This window comes from Biomphalaria glabrata, chromosome 15, assembly GCF_947242115.1.
Source record: "Biomphalaria glabrata chromosome 15, xgBioGlab47.1, whole genome shotgun sequence".
Lineage (NCBI taxonomy): Eukaryota > Metazoa > Mollusca > Gastropoda > Planorbidae > Biomphalaria > Biomphalaria glabrata.
Genome location: NC_074725.1, coordinates 17248264 through 17266725, shown reverse-complemented (window position 1 = coordinate 17266725; position 18462 = coordinate 17248264). Strand labels below are relative to the sequence as shown.

General features: G+C 36.3%; 1 protein-coding gene across 5 annotated transcripts in view; it reads left to right on the top strand.

Annotated features, from left to right (window-relative positions):
* The first annotated feature begins 2486 nt into the window (after positions 1-2486).
* The window catches only part of LOC106064912 (schwannomin-interacting protein 1 homolog), a 183375-nt gene continuing 167399 nt past the window's right edge, over positions 2487-18462 (top strand). The window contains exons 1-2 of one of the 5 annotated variants that reach the window (XM_056012476.1): positions 10432-10697; positions 11350-11574. The gene's annotated coding sequence lies outside the window, so the exon portion shown is untranslated. Of the gene's footprint in view, positions 2850-10431; positions 10698-11325; positions 11575-18462 lie in introns of those variants that run through there. The other 4 variants (XM_056012477.1, XM_056012473.1, XM_056012474.1 and 1 more) reach the window with 4 other exon arrangements.

The window sequence follows — 18462 nt, the reverse complement described above, 5'->3', positions numbered from 1 at the left end:
TGAACGGCTTTACACCAATTTTTGTTGAACCTTCAACATCTTTAATAAAATATTCAAATTTTTGAGTATCTAAAAGCAGCACTACTACACCCCCCTCGCCCTCTCTCCAAAACACACAAGTCATTCCTCCCATCGTTTTTCTCCCCATCCCAGCACTCTAGTGGATGAGATGTGTTTTGACGTTGGCAGACGACCAACAGCACTAGCCAATTAGACAACATGCACTAGGACGCTAACTATGTCGTCCAAGTCTCGTTTCTGTTCCATTATTATTCCAAGTTCTTCTGTCGATCATTCACTTCCGAGTTCTTCTGTCGATCATTCACTTCCGAGTTTTTCTGTCGATCATTCACATCCGAGTTCTTCTGTCAATCATTCCCTTCTAAATTCTTCTGTCAATAATTCACTTCCAAATTCTTCTGTCACTCATTCACTTCCAAGTTCTTCTGACAATCATTCACTTCCAAGTTCTTCTGACAATCATTCACTTCCATGTTCGTCTGTCGATCATTCACTTTCACCTCCGTGTTACATTATCAGTTGTTCAATCATTCACCTTAATATTGATTTTTTGATTGCTCGATCCTTCAAAGTTCACATTCAGTTCACTGGCCTATACATGTTTCATTGTCGACTGTTTTGACTATTCACCTTCATGATTACGCTCGAAGCTTCTATCAACTCACTCTGTCTGGTACAATTTGTGTACACGTTAATTCCCCCATTTCTTATTTGGGGATCAAGCTGAACCTTTGTTCAATTATTCATTGTCCCAAACAAACCATGAATCGAATCAAAAAGTTAAACAATCAATTAATTAATTATTGGTAATTGATAAATTTAGTTTGATATTGATTAAGGGAAATAAATCTTACAATACTAATATTGATAACCTTTTTTTTAAATTTATTTTTTTTTTTTATTATTTTACGTGTTTTTCGTTTGCTGAACTTTTTTGATTGATTAATGACCTATTCTTGTTGGATTGTCTATTTATTAATGACCTATTCTTGTTGGATTGTCTATTTATTAATGACCTATTCTTGTTGGATTGCCTATTTATTAATGACCTATTCTTGTTGGATTGTCTATTTATTAATGACCTATTCTTGTTGGATTGTCTATTTATTAATGACCTATTCTTGTTGGATTGTCTATTTATTAATGACCTATTCTTGTTGGATTGTCTATTTATTAATGACCTATTCTTGTTGGATTGCCTATTTATTAATGACCTATCTTGTTGGATTGCCTATTTATTAATGACCTATTCTTGTTGGATTGTCTATTTATTAATGACCTATTCTTGTTGGATTGTCTATTTATTAATGACCTATTCTTGTTGGATTGTCTATTTATTAATGACCTATTCTTGTTGGATTGTCTATTTATTAATGACCTATTCTTGTTGGATTGCCTATTTATTAATGACCTATCTTGTTGGATTGCCTATTTATTAATGACCTATTCTTGTTGGATTGCCTATTTATTAATGACCTATTCTTGTTGGATTGTCTATTTATTAATGACCTATTCTTGTTGGATTGTCTATTTATTAATGACCTATTCTTGTTGGATTGCCTATTTATTAATGACCTATTCTTGTTGGATTGTCTATTTATTAATGACCTATTCTTGTTGGATTGTCTATTTATTAATGACCTATTCTTGTTGGATTGTCTATTTATTAATGACCTATTCTTGTTGGATTGTCTATTTATTAATGACCTATTCTTGTTGGATTGCCTATTTATTAATGACCTATTCTTGTTGGATTGCCTATTTATTAATGACCTATTCTTGTTGGATTGCCTATTTATTAATGACCTATTCTTGTTGGATTGTCTATTTATTAATGACCTATTCTTGTTGGATTGTCTATTTATTAATGACCTATTCTTGTTGGATTGTCTAATTATTAATGACCTATTCTTGTTGGATTGCCTATTTATTAATGACCTATTCTTGTTGGATTGCCTATTTATTAATGACCTATTCTTGTTGGATTGTCTATTTATTAATGACCTATTCTTGTTGGATTGTCTATTTATTAATGACCTATTCTTGTTGGATTGTCTATTTATTAATGACCTATTCTTGTTGGATTGTCTATTTATTAATGACCTATTCTTGTTGGATAGCCTAATTATTAATGACCTATTCTTGTTTTACATTTACGTTCTACTAAGAGTTGTCCGACCTTTCCAGATCAAAAAAAAGTTAATTTAGTTTATTTTAAGAATTCTAACTCGTCATCATAAAACTAACCCTGGACATTCGCAGCTGCTCTTGTATTCAACCGCTTTATTCCACATAAATAATTAATCACTGTGTGAAATATTGAATAGCGTCCTGACTCTAGATCCCACCTCCCACCTTCCAGGTTACCTCCCTCTCTCTCCCCCCCCCCCCCGACATGAGCCGGTTAGATAGCCTTGGAGTGGGGTAACCCGAGTGGTCCCGGCGAACACACCGGCGATTAGGTTTATCATCGTGCCAATGTCTGCCGTCAGTGATGGTAACTCGAGCCACTGCTGTGTCTGATGGTAACGGGGAGTCAGAGAAGAGACTAATACATTGATATTGTGTACAATATACGAGACCTATATTCACTGTAAAGGCATCGCCAGTTGCAGGCTGGATCTAGATCTAAATTTGGAGCTTTTACGAGTCTACGTTTAAATGACTTCCCAATTAAGGGACATACATTGAATTGTCATTTAGCTTTACTATTAATTATGTCTCGTTGATAATTAGTGTTTCAAAAAATCTGGACTTGTTAGATGGCTGCAATTCAATAAGTGTTTTGATGGTCTATTTTATTGTTATTATTCAAAAGTAAGTCATAGGTAAGTACCCTACTTAATGGAGTAAAATACATTTAAATGTATCTTATTTAAAGTTATTTGGATCTGCTTTCGTTGCAGGCCTATGTATGTGATTGAGTGAGAGAGAGACAGACAGACAGAGACAGACAGGCAGACGTAGATAAATGATTTTATATTCTGCTATCATGGAAACGCAATGCTCGCACAGCTAATCCTCTTCTGTTGCCATGATTTATATATGATAATGTGTCCAGCCTGAGGACAAAGCGCCTTTCGTCTGTAGATGTCATGCAGGACAATTCATTATCATCATCAAACTCCATGTCGGTAAGACTTGATAGTCACAAATTCTGTCTTTGAAAAGCTCTAGAAAGAATTCCTACGTTTGCTCCTATATTTCCAAACAAGTCAAAGGCAGAATCGGAATTAGGGAGTCTGAGACAGACAGACAGTTGTCTGTAGTTTCAAGTTGGTCTGAATCGTACAAAGAGGAAACAGTGGCGTGTCCTGCACAGAGAGGAGGTAGTTTGTTCAGACCCTGGAGAGTCTCTACTAGCCTACTACGAGCAAGCTTGACCTGGGCACCTCTTGTGCTTCCAGGCTCCGCGGGCCTTCCTCTTTTAACCTACTAAAACACCAGAGGCGGCCGTAGCAGTTCGAGGGGCTCTGGGCTTGGATTGTACGAGGGCCTCGAATATTTGTACGACGATCTCACGGCGACAAAAGATACTCTTTATCGCACCCCTTCCCCAAGGCGCGGATCCTGGGTCGGCTGCTCCACTTGCCACCCCCAGCCTTTGGAAGCATACACATGTTTAGTTTCATGTGTGTATTTTGAGGGTATTTGTAAATTAAGATGAGCAACTCTAACCGACTTGCCAATATTTATCGATTTTCTAATCTCCCCCCCCCCCAACTCCTATTTCCTTTAAATGCTTTGGTTGGATGGTTAACTTGCAATCCTGTCTTTCCAATGAATAAAAAATTAACGACTTATTTGTTTATGTTTAGTCATTTGACCTGGTTACACGTGAACTCGTGTCATGTAAATTCTGGCAACACTTGGTTACACGCTTTTAATTACTACCATATTTAAAATTCTTGTAGATCTCTACACTGTCTAAAGCGCACAAACACACACACAGATATTTTTTCTTGGTGTGTGTAGTAAGGCCGACAACCCATTGGCACTTAAGCAAGAACTTGATGAGAATCTATCTCACCCCAGTGCTTTTAGGATAGTTAAACAAATTTAGGGGAAAATTATTGGATTGTAGTCCCGTACAACTAGTCCAACTAAAGTTACTAAACAGTTGTAGGCTTATTTTTTGTTATTTTAAAAAATATAAATACTGAACTTGAAAAAAAAAACTTCAACAATTTTTTTAAAAAGAAAATTGAACTTTTATATGCAGCCTTCGGATTTGAAAATACATAGCACTATTAGCAATAATAAGAGGTTGAACAATTGAAACAAAATACCATTCACTAATTTTCACTTCCAAACTGGAGTCAACACACGTCTCTCTGTCTCCGACTTTGACTCCAACTTCGAATGACTTTCAGCAGCCGTTCACGCTTACTTAGAAATCAAAGGTCTTACTCGTGGTTACATCATCACCATCATCATCATCAAACTCCATTAGAGTGAGGGCTTGAGAGGCTCAAATCCTCTCTTGCAAAAGCCCTGAACAGAAACCCTGCTGTCTTGCGTAGTGCATGAATGTCGCCATACAGGTCGAGAATTTTGGGTTTCCCAGACCTGTCGAGACGGAGATCAGCAAGTCTGTGGCAGTCAAACAGAATATGAGGCACAGTTTCCTCTTCTTCCCCGCAGCGAGGGCACCGTGAATCGAAATTTGGCCATAGCCGCGAGAAATATGAGCCAACAGGACAGTGGCCTGTCCTGCACTGTGCTATAATAGCTTGCTCAGGCCTGGACAGCCTCCACCACGGGGAAGTGCGGTCAGGGCGCCTCATGCGCTCCCAGACTCCACGGGCTTTTTGGGACTTGTCCCAGCACTCAAACCACTTTTCCATTTCTGTTTTTTGTATTATAGCCAGGGCTTGATGAAAGCTTACAGCCTGATCAGTGGGTGGAATTTGCCCTCCCTGGTGGGCCAAAGAGTCTGCGATTGTGTTGCCAGTCACACCTATGTGACTCGGTACCCACTGCATTATTACAGGGGTGCCATAGCGTTGTTTGATGTTATGTGAAGCCATGATGACAGTGTTGATATTGGGGGGCCATGGTCCGGGGCTTTGCAAAGCATGTAGTACAGATTTTGAGTCAGTGACCACAACAATCTGTGTTGCCCTCAAATGTCCCTCGCCGAGTTGAGAGTCAATGACTTACATCAGACTCTATTCAACCAGTACTAACAATATCACATTAGTCCCAAAGCTTCCCCTCCCCAACCCTCCCTGATAGATCCACCCATAAGTCCGCAAAACTGGTAGACGGTCCGGTTTCGACATTTTCAGCACGAAATATCATAAGCGGTGCCTGAATGGTTAACTTATTATTTAGTCACATCTGATGCTCTCCGATGATATAGCAAAAAGTACATCCTCCAAGAGGCCGCTTACCCACGTGACTGAGTGCAGTGATACATTGGTCTGCATGTCAGGTCCCATGAGATGTGTTTGTTGTTCTGAAAATAACAGAAGATTTATGACTTCTCTAAACGTTATGTTAGCATGGTGGCTAAGTGATTAAGTGCTTGGCTTCCAAACCTTGGGTCCTGGATTCCAATCTCGATGAAGACTGAGATTTTGAATTTCAGGATTTTTAAGGCGCCTTTGAGTCTACCCAACTCTAATTGCAACCTAATTTTAGTTGGGGTAAATAAAGGCCGTTGGTCGTTGTGCTGGCCACATCACACCCTGCTCGATAACCGTTGGCCTAAGAAATTGATGTCCTATAGATCCCAAGGTCTGAAAGGGTAACTTTACTTTTTTCTGTTTCTATTTAAAAAAAAATATGTAGTAAAAGACTAAAATACTCTTAATGATAGAGTTTTGCTATGTTGTGAAGCTGGTGCTGACTTCCGACTAAAAAAGATTTGAACTCGAGACTTAAGCTGCTTGCTAAGAACCCATCCTCTTCGGGCGTTAATGTAGAAGGGGATTAATTATAAAGGAATTTGTCCTCAGTACATCTACAACAAAGAAATGACCTAGCACCTCAGTGAACTGATCACTCCATATGTTCTCACAGAAAGCCCTGCGCTTGTTGGACTCGACTCTTCTAGTTGTGCCAAGTTTCTCTTTAAAACATTAATGACAGCTTGCGGGCTTTACAGTGCATGGACCAAAGGTTTGGGACTCTCCCATTGATCTCAGACAAGCAACATACATGCCTTGCTTCATTATATTCTAGAGCATTAAGACCTATATGTTCAAAACGTTTAGATTACTTTGTCATTTTAACCCTTAGCCCACTTTACGTTCGTTAATAGCGTTATATAAATAAATCCACATTTTTATTATTATGTGGAGTATTGTTATAGAGATTATAGGCTACTATTTCATTTGACTAACAAGAGAAACATAAAAAATGCTTTTTTTTTTTTAGAAAACAAAGCTTATATTAAGCGTACTTGTATCAATTAGTTTTGATGATTCATGTAATTAAATTTGTAATCATTGGCCTCCTTCAGTCGTAGAACGACTATGGTTCCTCTCGAACACTTTTTCATATGGCTGTGGAGCCCTATTTTGGAGAGACACTCCCGTCCACATATATTGCAGGCCAAGGTGGCTTTCGCTTTGGTGGTAGAGGGGCCGGCCATTTTTCGTATAGCATGTTTTTCTTCAGCTCTTGAAATTTGTAATAGATCTAGACTAACAATAGAATAACATTTTTAAAAATAAATTTAAAAAAGGGAACAATCTGAATTCGAACTTGTGGGCTAAAGCCTTCTCAGGCCAACGCGGTAATCACTCTACTAGCGAAGAGTCTAAGAGAATGAAAGAGTGTATAGTTAGTTATCTATTGTTTCTATTTCTTGTTATTATTCACTAAGCCTGAGACGGCAGCCTATTATAAAGGGGACTAATCCAGCTTATACTACCACTCAGTCAAGTACTATTTCATTCCTTTTCCTTTCCGTAATTTATTACCGATAGTTAACTGACTAATTGGTTAATTCTTTTTATTCATTCTTGTGTTGTCAGGTAAAAGAAATAATTGTGCAAAATTTCAGCTTGATCCGAGATTGGGTGTCGGAGAAATAAAGTGTACAAACTTTTTGCCAGACAGACACACAGACAGACAGAGTGAGTTGATATAAGCTTTGTAAAAAGTAACTTTACACTGTGCTAGTTGCCTGTCGTTCTCTTGGCTATATATAGTAGGTGATATACTTTGGCTTGCTGCTAAATTATGGCTATTATATGCCAAGAGAGGCTATTTCATCACTGCCAACTGGGAAGCAGGGGTGACCAGTTGACCCTTATGACCTTTGCAGGTCTCCATCATTTTGACATTATGTAGGCTCACATCGTTTTCTCCACCCCCCATCATCCCCACTCCTCTTCCGGTCTCAACGGTGCTGACCAATCAAATAATGGAGAGGGCTGTGTTGACGTCGCTGTTTGCATTGTCTGTGTGTATGGACATTAAAACAAGCAATATTCTCTAACTGTTCTCTGTAATATATTCTATAGAATGCTTTTAAGGATTGGCATAACCTATACGTATGCTGAGAAAAAAAAAAAGAGTAGACATTGAATCTGCGTCCACTTGTTATATCGAAGGCTTGTGTGATCCCTAGGATGCTTTGTGTGCTTTAATATATTATACGTATAATGCATATCCCTTTTGTTATACAAACTTAATGTTAAAGCGTTTAACTGCTTGGAAAGTCTTTAGTTTCATTCTTTGTAGAGCTATTTAGGCTTGTAATGAAGACAAGGGGTTAAGTCAGACTCTTAAGTTGATACAGATAAAGTAAAAAAAAAAAGATTTTAATTAGTCACCAAAACGGGACACAAGCAAAATATAAAAATACTTTAAAAAAAAACTTATCTAAAGGAAATAACTCCACACTCTATCTCTATCTCTCAGTAATGTAGACTTAATAATTAATTAGTTAATTGGTTAATTCTTTTTTATTGATTCATGTTTTGTTAGGTACAATTGTTCAAAGTTTCAACTTGATTCGATACATGAAGTAGGAGAAATAAGGTGTACACAAAAGGAACAAAACCCTACATATTTAGCCATATATGTGAATACTGAAGGACTAATTTCCCTTGTTGGTATCAAACCAAATAATTAATTCATTTTTATTGATTGTCTTCGCCAATGAATAATTGTGTAAAGTTTCAATCAAATCCGAGAATGGGTGTTGGAGAAATAATGTGTTGAAACTTTTTACCAGACAGACAGACACAGTGAGTTGGTATAAGTTTGTATGTAAAAAGATTCATTGTAAGTGTAGGCTTTAAAGGAACATCTGCTTTGAGATTTTATTTTGGTACATTTCATTTGATACATTTCAAATTTTATTTGAAAAATAGAGTCACTCGCAATGACATCAATTCCTTTACCTATGACACTATATATATATATATATAAAGTAAAGTTTCCCTTTCAGATCAATATATAATAATGTTGATATTTATTTATTTCCTTCTATTTCCGGTATTCCATTCCCCCCCCCTCCCCATTCGTTTATGTGAGATCATCATAGATTGCATCTACGAAAAGAAATGGTGGAGCTTTTGTACAGCGCAAAGTCTATTTCAAAGTCGCTGTTATCAAATTATTTAATTCTTTCTTTATTCAATGACTACTAAACCTTTCATACTTTATTGTGGAGGATGGATTGCAATGAATGGATCAATGGTTCCCAAACTTTCCACGCCAACGGAACAATTCGCACATTCCGAGAATTTAGCTAAACACTTTGTATTTTTTTTGAGAGATTAATTCACGTGATGGCCTACTGTTAATTATTCCAGTAGTTCGCGGAACAACTATTTAAGGCCTCGCGGAACACAGTTTGGGAAATACTGAAGTTGATCCTAGCCTACTATTTGATCTAAAAAGGTTTGAGAACTCTGAAGAGGATTGGGAAGAAGTGAATGTTCTAATATAAGTCCTGTGGAGTAGGAGGCCTACAGTACAGAATGAGAGTTCTGGGTTGTAGAGTGTCTACACCTCCAGCGTACTTCTTCCGTGGTCACGCCCCTGACAACGACAGCACATCGTATTCCCGTAGTCCAGGTTGACGTCGATCTAGCAGCTTGATTACGTTACGGTAGGGTTCCTTCCCTTTTGAAGTCAATGTCTTGTTTACTGCTGTCACATGTTCTACGCCAGTGATTACTAGTTATGTGGCTGGACCTTTTTTTTTTTACATGTTAGTCTTGCCTGTTACCATTGCCGGTTTTAGGAATATAGGGGAGCCTACGAACTCCAAAGCAGCCCAATAACCGAACCCATTTCAGTGAATACCATTGAAGGAAATAATCTGAAAACTAACAGTGCATTGCATGCAAATAATAGGATAAGACTATATTAACAGACAAGACAGTAACTTTCAATCGACCAGATCTACTTTTATTAGACAAACATGAAAAGAACCAATAGGACCTACCTTGCGATACCACTATAACATTACCATAAAGAGCCGAACGTTGTGTAAGAAATGTAAAGGATGACGTCATCAATATATTTTTTTTTTATTATTTCGTAACTAGCGAAGAGGTAAAAGTCAACTTCTTTGTGTGTGTGTGTGTGAGAGAGTTACTTTTATATTAGTTGACAGTTTATAATGATTACATAATGAAGAGAGAGGCTCAAGCGAGCAAGTGAGAAAGTGAAAGAGGGGGGAGATGATTGATAACAATAATAATAATAATAATAGCTTTTATATAGCGCTACTTTCATGTTTATAGCATGCTCAGAGCGCCATGGTTCAATCTCATTTGTGGACCAGTTGGGGGAGGGGGTATCTGGGAGAAGGTTTTCCGTGCTGCCTTTAGGCGCTCCGTAAACCCGACTCTGCTCGAGTCGGGTGTCGAACCTTGAGCCTCCTTCATAGGTAGCCAAGTCAAGCTAAGTTCAAGTGTACTTAGCCTCTCGACCACACGATAGATAGATAGACAGACAGACAGACAGACAGATAGATAGATAGATAGATAGATAGATAGATAGATAGATAGATAGATAGATAGATAGATTGACTGTTTGATGGATTGATGTTGATTAGCAAGCTAAATAAAAGAGAGAGGGAGAGAGAGAGAAAGAAAAAGAAAGAGAAAATTAAAAAAAAAAAGAAAGAGGGAATGAAACAGAAAGAGAGCCAGAGAAAATAAAGTTTTGGCTGGAAACTGAATTTAGCCAATGAAATGTACTTTGCGTGATAAAAGGGAAAGTAATGTAGGGGAAATAACTTAATGATACATTTACCTCATTTTTGCAGACCAACAGAGGCCTTGACTTCTTTCTACTCATCATTAGCACGATCCCAACCCGCCGACGACCCCCCCCCTCCTCCCCAGACTCCAATCCTTTTTTCCCTCAACCCTCCCTCTGCACCTTATAGACCTGGCCTGTTGGGGAATTCGGGGTTAAACGTATCAGTGATTCTTTGAGCCAGTGACACGCGCCGTCAGTGTCTGTCTAACCTAGATAAATAGTTCAGATACACGGACTAACAAGTGCTACATTTTGTTTTGCTCATAGAGTGCTGGATAAGTCTATTGTTCATTTTCCTCTGTGGTGTAGTGTGCTAGAATACACTGTGTAGGATTGGATACTTCTATTAGGTGAACATATAATTCATAGTGGTGGAATACAAAGCACATACTAGTTCTATTGGATTCTCTAGAGCTTACAATAGATCGACACAGAGTGTAGGTTACTTTATAACTAATTGCATTGCTTATTTCGCTACAATATAGACTCGTGTGATACAGTACTCATTACAGATTAAATTGTATAATAATTTTCATGACCGGTACATCTAATATAGTGCATACAATGTAGTACAATAAATACACGCTGAAGGCTAATCTTATCACTATCGCTATGATCCTTTATAGTTTATAGTCTATGATTTCAAATGTCAGGTGCAATAATACATCGTTATTCATATTTGTGCATTATACCATAAAACGCAGTGCTATAGAACACAAGAGATGGAATAAACTTTCTCGCGGATGTATTACAATAAATTATAAAGTAATAAAATACATTTACCCGAATGGATTCACTAGAGCGTACAATTTAGTGTATTCAAATAGTATCTCCAATTAGTTGCTTCGATGAACTAGATTAGGCCCTAAGTATCACATATAGTGTAAATGACTGATTGTTAATTCTTGTTTCAGCATATAAATACTAGGTCTATAGATATAGATCTAGATCTACCTACTATTAAAAACTAGAGTTTATTATGATTTCATAAGAGCATTGGCCTAATTAAGTTCACGAATTCTTGACCGTTTTTTCCCCATTTATTGGTGTGACTTGATTGTTCAGATTTTAATTTTTCGCCCTCGACAGAAGACAATAGTCTAAAGGAACTGTGTCTCGTTATTTCCTCCCCTTACTTCGCGTAGGAAGTCTCCTTTTGGAGTGAGTACATCTACAGAGTGCATGTTTCTTTGGTTTTCTAAACGACAGACTCAAGTCCTGAGTGGATTAACCCTTCTCCTATTTTCAATCATCTTTCCATTGCTGTTAGCATAGCTAGTAGCATTGGGAGCAATGAAAACTTGAGGATATAAGGTCAGTTCTATTGATCACGATAAAAATACTCAGACATCAAAGATAAAGGCGCATTTCTTATTCTATAGGTTAGGACAAATTCTATTTGTGAATTTGCTAAAATGTTTGAAAAGACGAAGTTATTGAATACAGTTAATTGAAATAAGAAATGATATTAGTCTAAAAATATTTCTTAAAAACAAGATTCATTTTTATTAGAAATGTTAAACAGACTGATACCTATATAATAGAATATATAGATGGTATAGATTGTTTAGGTATTCCAATTTAGTTGAATGCGTTTAATTGTAGATTTAACTATTTTTCTATTAATTTTTCGTCTTTTAATATTTGTTAATTATATTCTGTCTTGCCCACTGCTTTCCTTCCGACTTGGAACTCTGGGGCTAAGGAAGCTTGCCTCCATCTTCTTGTTTGAACGAACTTCTGTCTGGGAAAGATCCAAACAGATGTAAATTAATACGTCCCTATTACCGATAGCTGGTATTCTAAGACGCTCGGATTAGAAGCGAAGCCAAAGGCCGAGCACACCTGGGAACCCCCCCCCCTCTTCCAATTTTTCTTCTCTGTACCACATCAGCCGAGCAGGTGTCAGCCAACGTTCACTTGAAGAACGGTGCGTGGATAGTAACATGTTAATTGGGGCTTTTTTTTGTCTCCGACAGTGCAATAAACTCGGTCCTTAGGCACCCCAACATGGGCTCTTTTTCGCTTTCATATTTGCCTAATCGTCTCCTCTAACGACCGTTTCCACCAAAAAGCCATGTTGAGGCTGAAAAGCATCGCCTGGGACATTAAGTTCCCTTTGAGACACCCATGGGCCATGAGGTGTGAAGTCTGTTTGTTTTTGTGGGCAAATGTTACGTTATCAGGAATTGCAAACAATATATATACCAGGAGTGATGAGATCTGAATTGACTATATTACCTGCGTAACTCAAGCCGTGACCTCCGCGACCCTCTCGGAATCAAACTCGTGTTTCATATCTTAGTGCCAAGCGAACTATCACTGATCCTTTTTGTTGGCTTAGTAAAGCAACCAATATAGTTTTTGACCCGATTGTAATGACTTTTGTAATTTTTATTGATCAAAAAGACATCAAATAAAAGCAACAAAACTCGTAAAGGTCTATTTATTATCAATCTGGAGCACATTATTAAGTTTCTACCTCACAAACTACACCGACTGGCCTAGCCATTCAACTGTCTTTCTGCAGTCCAGACCTCATGTTGGCCCCGCTAGGCTGGCCCATTCAACCACTGAACAGGGGCGTAACTTAAGGGTGACACTCATACTTAACGACGACATATATATATATATATATATATATATATATATATAATATCTCACTAATACTAACTAGCATAGCCTATCAGTATAGAAAATCATGCTCTTATATTTGTTGACGCAATGAAAGTGGTTCGAATCCCCCTCCCTCATCATCAACACCTCCTTGCAGGTTCAAGGACATAGTAAAGTAAAATTCCCCCCCCCCCCCTTTCCCTTTCAGACCTTGCGATTCATAGGGCAGAAGATGTTAAGGTCATCTGTTTCTTGTGCCAACTGTTAACAAGTAGGGTATCATGTGGCCAGCACAACGACCAAGCGCGTTTATTTTTCCTCCTACTAATGTCAGGTACCCAATAGAGCTGGGTGGACTCAGAGGCGTCCTAAAAAATCCCGAAATTCAAAATCCCAGTCTTCACAGAGATTCGAACCCAGGACCCAAGGCTCGGAACATAGATCTTTGTGGAAATATCGAGTACGTTTTTAATTTTCAAAAGAACATTTTATTGCATTTTCAAGACTGTCAATAATCTTGTCTAAAGTTGTAGCTGTACTAAATTAATATTTTTTACAAATTTCTTTATGATTCCGGACCGTAACTTTTGTAGCTCATATGTATAGAAACGACATTCTGGGGCTGCGTTTGTGTGCTTCAATAGGTTTGTACTTCAAGAACTGGGCATAAAATAGTATTATTATTTATCCAATACCGGTACTGGAAGCTTTTTTTTTTTTTGCACGAGAAAACATTGTCACGTGACACTTTAACACCACTTAAAATTGTGGAGAGAAAGCTCCCACCTGCCAGCCTTTTCAAACAGATGTCTATGTATTACATCACCAGTGGCTCGAAACCCACAACGCTCTGGACTAGAGACGAAGCCTAAGGCCGAGCACATCGGGGAACTCCACCATTTCCCTTCAATAAACAACGCAAATGGTATATTAGTCCGCTATTTATAAAACCTCTTAAAATGAACATGGTTCTTAGGCACTCCGATGGGAGTTTTGTTTTGTTATCTTATTGGCACAATCGTCTTCCTTAATAACAACCTTTTTCGCCTGAGCTCAACGTTGCGACTGGGTAGCAGCCCGGGTCTTTAGCATCGGAAGTGAATGTGGAGTTATTGTTCTTTTATCCAAGTAACACATAAATCTATCAACAGAACAAATCACGAAGGGGTTAGTGCTGTTGTTTTTCTTTAAATTATAGACTTAAGCATTGCCTTTGTTATTTTTCTTTTTTATGTATTAAAAAGCATCTTTCAGGTTATCAATAAAAATAATGGTTGTCAAGGCAACTGACAGTAAAGCCTCACGTAGAAACAAGACTTTAAAAAAAATTATCGATGTTTATAGCCTTTGAAAATGGCAGGATATGACGTCATCGGTGGAGTGTAATTACAGCTCAGCTGAAACACATTTAAGAAAAAAATTGTTCGTTAAATGTTAGTTTATCAACAACAATAACAAAACATAATAGTAATAATAAATATTTTATTTTAGCTTAAAGTAATTTTAGATTCATCTTTGATACGTCTAGGGGTTCAGACAACTTAAATGAAAAAAAAAATCAATCCTAAGATATATATTTAAATATCAGGCACTTTCGAAATAGCTTCAAAATATTTGGTCATATTTAATAAAAAAACAAACTTTTACAAAAAAACAATCTTGTTTGTATGTGTCCACTTGAAATCTCTTTGCTTACCACTGAGCAGCACACATGTAGCCTTGAAACAAACAATAAGCCTTGAAACACAAATCTAGACTTGAAACAAGCATGTAACCTTGAAACAAACATGTAACCTTGAAACAAGCATGTAACCTTGAAACAAACATGCAACCTTGAAACGAACATGTAACTTTGAAACACACATTTAGACTTGAAACAAACATGTAGCCTTGAAACACACATTTCTACTTGAAACAAACATGTAGCTTTGAAACACACATTTAGACTTGAAACAAACATGTAGCCTTGAAACAAACATGTAGCCTTGAAACAAACATTAGCCTTGAAACACACATTTCTACTTGAAACAATCATGTAGCCTTGAAACACACATTTCTACTTGAAACAATCATGTAGCCTTGAAACACACATTTCTACTTGAAACAATCATGTAGCCTTGAAACACACATTTCTACTTGAAACAAACATGTAGACTTGAAACAAACATGTAGACTTGAAACACACATGTAGACTTGAAACACACATGTAACCTTGAAACACACATTTCTACTTGAAACACACATTTCTACTTGAAACAAACATGTAGACTTGAAACAAACATGTAGCCTTGAAACACACATTTCTACTTGAAACAAACATGTAGACTTGAAACACACATTTCTATTTGAAACAAACATGTAGACTTGAAACACACATTTCTATTTGAAACAAACATGTAGACTTGAAACAAACATGTAGACTTGAAACAAACATGTAGACTTGAAACACACATGTAGACTTGAAACAAACATGTAGACTTGAAACACACATGTAGACTTGAAACAAACATGTAGACTTGAAACACACATGTAGACTTGAAACACACATGTAGACTTGAAACACACATGTAGACTTGAAACAAACATGTAGACTTGAAACAAACATGTAGACTTGAAACAAACATGTAGACTTGAAACACACATGTAGACTTGAAACACACATGTAGACTTGAAACACACATGTAGACTTGAAACAAACATGTAGACTTGAAACACACATGTAGACTTGAAACACACATGTAGACTTGAAACAAACATGTAGACTTGAAACACACATGTAGACTTGAAACAAACATGTAGACTTGAAACAAACATGTAGACTTGAAATAAACATGTAGACTTGAAACAAACATGTAACCTTGAAACACACATTTAAACTTGAAACACACATGTAGACTTGAAACACACATGTAACCTTGAAACACACATGTAGACTTGAAACAAACATGTAACCTTGAAACAAACATGTAACCTTGAAACAAACATGTAGACTTGAAACACACATGTAGACTTGAAACAAACATGTAGACTTGAAACAAACATGTAGACTTGAAACAAACATGTAACCTTGAAACAAGCATGTAACCTTGAAACACACATGTAGACTTGAAACACACATGTAGACTTGAAACAAACATTTAGACTTGAAACAAACATGTAGACTTGAAACAAACATGTAGACTTGAAACAAACATGTAACCTTGAAACAAACATGTAACCTTGAAACAAACATGTAACCTTGAAACAAACATGTAGCTTTGAAACACACATGTAGACTTGAAATAAACATGTAGCCTTGAAACAAACATGTAGACTTGAAACACTTGTAACCTGGAATCTAGAATTATAGGGATCGATAAAAACGTTGTCATGAGTTATTTAGACACCTATGCTGGTTTCTGTAGCTTCTTTGGAGGGCTTCGATGGCCTACATAAAAAGCTAACTAATCCAAGCAATTCTTTTAAACCAAACTGCAACTTAATATATTATTTATCACATCGCATACATTATGTTATTATATACAACTATACTGAAAGCAGTTAACATTTGGTTTCATCCCAGAACATCTCATCTTCACGATTGGATGGTGAAAAATCTTAAAGGTCTGATAAAAACACCACATATTTAGACTAGAAAAAAATGTTGTGATTTGTGATTAAAGGCCTGTATATATTTTTTATTATTTTTTAATTTATATTTTGCTTCAGGGGAGTTTGTTGTTTTTTAGTTGTTGTTTTTTTTTTTATAGTAGTTTAAGAAGCTTACATTACCAAAAAGAAATAAGACAAAGCAAGTTCCATCGTCTTACAACGATTTTCAGAAATTATTCATAGTTCATGTTCTTCAGTTGTTAATTGTTTCATGATGCAGACACGTGGAAGTCTTCAAATCGAACACGAACGAAGTCCTTGAACTTGAGATTTTTTTTTTATTTAAAAAATCAATGTCTTTAGTTAGGTCTACTAGTGGAGCCTACAATTCTGCGACGCATAATGCAAAACCTTTTTTTTTGTGTGTGTGGTTTGTGTGTGGTATTCATCAGTAATGCAATAACTTTCTAACTAGTAGCTAACATCAACCTCTATACAGGGGGGCATAACTCGTAAATCCGCCAATTTCAATCTGATGAGTATGAATGTTATTTATAATCCACAGAATTTACACAGTTGCTTCAGAGGTTTGCGAAAATCACAATGAAATGTTCAATCTGTTGTTTTTTTTTCCAAACTTAATTTAATATTTCCACTATTTTTTTTAAATAAGAAAACCACAACTGAAATACTAAAAACTACATACATATATATCCCACAAACTACCTTTTCCGCATACGTTAACCGATACATAATACCTACATATCTATAAATATACCCACAAGCGATTATAAATACATTCACCAATATACAGCCCCACAAATGTCATTCTTTACATTCCGCCAAAGTTTTCTAGTTCAAAGCCTACAATTTGTCTAAACATAATCTCAAGACCATCAGGAAAGAAATTTTTATTATCTATTTTCAGTCTAGTATTCCAAGTAAGTAATAATGAGGTTAAAATTCCCAAGAGCTTTATTACGTAATTTGGGAACCATGTTTAAAGGAGTCACAATTAGCATCTAACAGACTTGTAACAGTAATTTTAACCTTAGAAACAAATGTTTCTCTTGCACTTCCACTGGCATGTTAAAAATTTAACAATTACTGCAGCTTTCTAAAATATTGACCGTCTTACGCCTTATATATATATATATTTTTTTATATTTTTTTTAAGGAAACCTCAGAATTTGCGCTATTCAGTTTTAGCTTTATCATCATAGGAATCCTTGGGCTTTATGCCTCTTTTCTTTGCCTCTTTTTTGGGCTTTATATGCCTCTTTTATGGGCCATCTTGCCTCTTTTGTGGGCTTTTTTTTTTTTTTTTAATATGTTTTTATTTGTAAGTTACCATAATTCACAAGTATTAAATCATAAACAATTGAAAAGTGATTAACCTAAAAATATAACAGTAATAGAAATATTATTTAATATCAAAGACATACTACCTAACCAATGAACCCCCTAAAGACAGAAAAATGATACAATTATCCTCTACTCCAGAACAATCAACACAATATCAGATATCCCTGACCCCCAACACCCTATTTCTGAAAAACTACATGAGCATTATACAGGTATATGAAAATCAAACTAGATAATTCTCTACCCTAAAGTCCATTATTTTTCTAAACGTTAATTCCAAGTGATTAGGATCAAACACCTTATTATTATGTAGACATTTGAGCCAGGTAGCCCAAACAAGATTCCTGTATTCGGAAACAATAATCAAGTTAAAGTTATGTATCATTTTATTTTTTAGTTTTGGCAGCTTGTTTAAAATAATAGACAAGTTAACATTTACATAATTGCCACAGTTTGCTTCCAATTTATTAAAATTTAGCACAATTGCTTTCCCGGTGATTAAACGATTGACATTTCAACTTAAAAGAGGGCAATTGATTTTGCATATTTAGTGATTCTTGATACTTCTCTAAAGCAATGGAAAATGCCGTTTAACTATTTGGTCCAAAGAGTATTGGAGATTTTGATCTA